Source organism: Lygodium microphyllum, chromosome 7, assembly GCF_053477565.2.
Source record: "Lygodium microphyllum isolate KBCC chromosome 7, Lygodium_microphyllum_v1.1.10, whole genome shotgun sequence".
NCBI classification, from domain to species: Eukaryota; Viridiplantae; Streptophyta; class Polypodiopsida; order Schizaeales; family Lygodiaceae; genus Lygodium; species Lygodium microphyllum.
This window is the reverse complement of record NC_141141.1, coordinates 39,089,854-39,094,232: the sequence shown is the minus strand read 5'-3', so window position 1 is coordinate 39,094,232 and position 4,379 is coordinate 39,089,854.

Below are 4,379 nucleotides of genomic sequence, written 5' to 3'. Positions count from 1 at the left end.
GAGAGAGAGAGAGAGAGAGAGGATATGGGAACTTCAACAATCACACTGTGTGATCGGCCTTTTCTTTATTCAAATATCACTAAAAGAATAAAGAATGAAATGATAATGATGGGTGCCCATCACTTGCAATGTATAGGTGTGCAAGTATTGTCAATGTAGTAATACATAGGTGGCGCCTTTACCCCCAACATATTCAACAAGTTTTTTTTCCAAACTAGGTAATAAACATCTACTTGTTCTCCCTTTCCATATTTGGTTGATTTTGTGATTCGTCATATTTTCATCTTTGTCTCTTTTGTGCCAATTGCAAATTTCTTTGAATACTAATAACCATTTATGGTTGGTGTTTCTTCAAATGTATGTACCAGTCCATGGTGTCATGCTTGTTAAGTTTGATGTTGATGGTGTTGAAATCTATTGGAAATTTTGGATCTTGTTTCATAGAGGGCCCTGAAGGGACTTATCTTACTTAACACCTAGAAAATGGTCCTAATATGCATGCAATAAGTAAGAAAGATATTTGTCCCACAATTCATGTGCAAGATCTACATACATGGCAATCTTTTTTTTTTCTATTTAGTCTTTCTGTGAGTCCATTTGTCTGAGGATGGTAGGGGGATGTAAAGAGTTGTTTCATTCCCATGGCCTTACTTATTAGCTACATGACTTTACATGTAAATTGTTTGCCATTGTCTAAGAGGATTTGTTTCGAGCATGAATGCTTGCTTATGTCATCTTCCAACAAAATTTTACACTTGTTATGTTGTTGTTTCTTGGATAGCCTTGGCTTCTACTCATTGTGTAAGATATTTAGTTAGCACCACTATATGCATGTCGCCTTGTGTTGTCTTTGGAAAGTGGCCAATCAAGTCCTATGCAATGAGTTGGAAATGCCTCTGTAATTGAATAGGTTGTAGCCAGCCTCCTAGATTCTTTGTTGGAGTTCTAAATTCTTGACATTGGGAACATGCTTATAGGTATGTTATTATTGAATGACACATTTTTGGCTAGAAATACCTTGATCTTAGTAAGTCCAAGTTTTTTCTTGTTCTTGCATGATCAAGCAAGGGATACCTATGATGGTAATCAATATAAATCCATTGCAATTTTGGTATGTAGATTCGGGGCTGCAAATTTTGTTGTATGTAATGTAAAACCTTGTATTGAGCCATGAATTTCTATTGATCAGGATGTATATTTGGAGATCTAAAATTTGCCAAAAGTTGTATCATTGTTTGATCTATACTTTGTGCCATGGCTATATGTTTGGTTGTGGATGTAGGTTTGTATACATGATTGCATGATATTGATTGTTGTGTATCTCTGGAAGACTCCTACTCAATGCATTAGCTACTACATTGGTAGTACCTTTGTAATGATTAATTCTAAAATTGTATTCTTGCAAAGCCAATACCCACCCTAATAGTCGTCCTACAGGATGTTGCTTGTTGATTAAATTTGCTAAAAGATGTTGTTTCCACTAGTACCTCTTGACCATGGAGATATGGATGCAACTTGGCCAAAGACCCCAGACTATTTCCAATAACTCTTTTTCAGTTGTAATCCATTTCTACCTTGATTAAGTTGTGGCTTTTGTAACATATTTGTTGCCACCCTTTGCCTTTGTGTTCTTGAATAAAATAGCACCAAGTCCCATATATGAAGCATCAATCTCAACAAAAAAGGTTTCCTGAAGTTAAGAGTATTGTAACATTGATGATTTACATATGAGATCCTTTAATGTTTCAAATGATTTTTCACACCTTGGTGTCCACTTGTATTTTTCACCATTTTTTAGAAGTCTTCTTTCTCAATGGACATGTGACTGCACTGAGCATTGGTTATGAATTTAATTGAACTTGCCATTAGTCCCAAAAATCTATGTAACTATCTCACGGTTTTTAGTTTAGCATAGTTTTTTATGGCTAGAATTTTCTATGGATCTACCCTAATTCCTTCTAGGGAGATAATATAGCCCAAAAATTTCAATTAAGTTGCACTACATGTGCATATTTTTTGTGTTGTATCTTCAGATTTTGCTCTTGCAACTTGCATAATACTTCTTCCAAAACTTCTAAAGGGGTTGTCCATGTTGCAATGTGGATTAATATATCACCGAAGTAGATCACTAAGACTTTCTTTTCTATTAAATCTTGAAATGACTTATTGCCCATTTTTTGTAATCTACGTGGAAGGTTTGTCAGATTGAATGGCATGGCCGTAAACTAGAGCAATCTCATTGGTATTCAAAATGCTCTCTTGGGAGCATCTTTTGGAATTAATGGTTTTTGCAAATACTAGATGCAAAGTCAATAGATGTAAAATAATTCCGGTGTCCTAGTTGATTCAACAAGTCATCTAGGCTTGGTAATGGGTAGTCATCCTTCATTGTTACCTTTGTTAAGTGGATGACAGTCAACACTGAACCGATATTGGCCATTATCTTTCTTCACCAAATGTGGTTCAACAACCCAAGGACTCTTTGAGGGCTCTATTATGCCTTTTCTGAGCACGTCTTTCATTGCATTATTGATTATTTCTTTTTCCCTTGGTGATCTCTATCGCATTGGCATCTTGATTGGTGGAACTGAGTAGGTGTGGATTTCATGATATATCGATGCATTAATGATTGTTTGCTTATCCGCATTAAGTAAGAGTAGTGTATACTTTGATTCAATGTCTTTTATATCCCTTTGTCTTTGATGTATTGGTACTCTATCCACCTGCATATGCTGAAAATGTTCATTTAGTGGTAGAGTGATGAATGAAATAGGGGTTGTATTAGGTAGTTCTAAGACTCCTTTTTTGAAATTTAATGATGCCTAATGTATTCTAAGCCAATCACATCCTAATATTATTGGGAATTGCCGATGTGGTAGCACATATCCCCCTATTTGTAGTTTTAGTATTGCTTCTTTGTCTAAATTGTAATGAAGGAGACCTAGGAGAGAGAAGGAGAGAAGGGAAATAAAGACTAGCAGAAGGGAGAGAAAGACTAACAGAAGAGAGAGAAAGATAGGAAAAGAGAGAGAAAGAGGAGGGAAGCCATGAAAGCTAGAAGGAAGGATAAAAGAGAGACTTGATTATTGATAACTGATGCACTAATTGGGTCTCTCAACACCTTATATACCGTGTTAGTATAACTGGGTATTCCCATGCTAACCTATGTCCTACCTATCTATCCCCACTCTTTCACATTACATCTAGACCCCGAAGGTTTTTGCCCTCAAAAACAAAAAGAGGACTTATGGCTCACAACGAAAAAGGGGGGGGGGGGGATTTTGCAGAGTACTACTCTGCTAAATATTACAAAGGAGAATATAGGAGAATCCCATGTGGAATTGGGGCATAGAATTGTGTGTATGATGTATATGACATGTGCAAGTTGATAGCATATGAGTTTGGCCTCCAATTCTTGACAATTAGGGGCTGACAAACAGTGGACAGCATGCTGTCTAGAACAGGCCTGCTGGAGAAAACTGGTCATAACTTCTTATGGGCATCTCCGATTGAGTCATGTGACATGTTAAAACGAAGCTGGTTGAGGGTACTTTCAGCCTAGTTAGGTCATGCATGGGTGCACTTAATGTAGGCCCAAAACTATTCGAAAATAGATGGATGTCTACTGCAAAACATGCCCAAATCGAGTCGCTTCAGCCAAGGTTGCCGCCTCAAGGTGAGGGGACTGCACCGGGGGAGTGCTGATGTAGATAGAGCTTTCTTTCAACCCTCAGGATCAAATGGATAACCTTCATGGTAAGCATCACCAGTATACAGGTCATCAATGCAAGTGTGGGTCTCTGCACTACCACCGAGCTCAAAAGGAAAGTGGTTATCCTTTCCATGCATTGGGTTACCATCCACAAGTAAAGCTAGAATGGTCAGTACCACTAGCTGTTGCATCAAGTGTGCCATAAGCATCATATGATTAAGCTCGGTCTGCACTTGGATGTTGTCAATAACACATGGGGTTGCATAAGCTGAGAAGTGTACTACATCAGCCCTTATATGTGACATGTGTACAGACTGAAGGGTCTCCTAAAAGGACATGTTTTCTTGATCTGTAATATGAGCATGATCTTTAAAATCTACACGATCTTCTTTCTTGAATGAAGACCCACATCAAAATGGTCTTCAGCAAGATCTGTCCTATCCTTGGCATAATGATATTCGAATACAAATAGGAGTTTTGCATTCTGTGCTCTACATTTGTCTTGATGATCACAAGATATTAGCTTAGCACATCGATAGCATAAGCCCACAGCATGCACTTCCCATATTGTATCACTAGTAAGGTGTCTAATGTGTTTAGCCTTAGATAGAAATCTACACACATGCTCATCACCATTGGTCAGCTCAGTAATAGTTCTGACATGCTG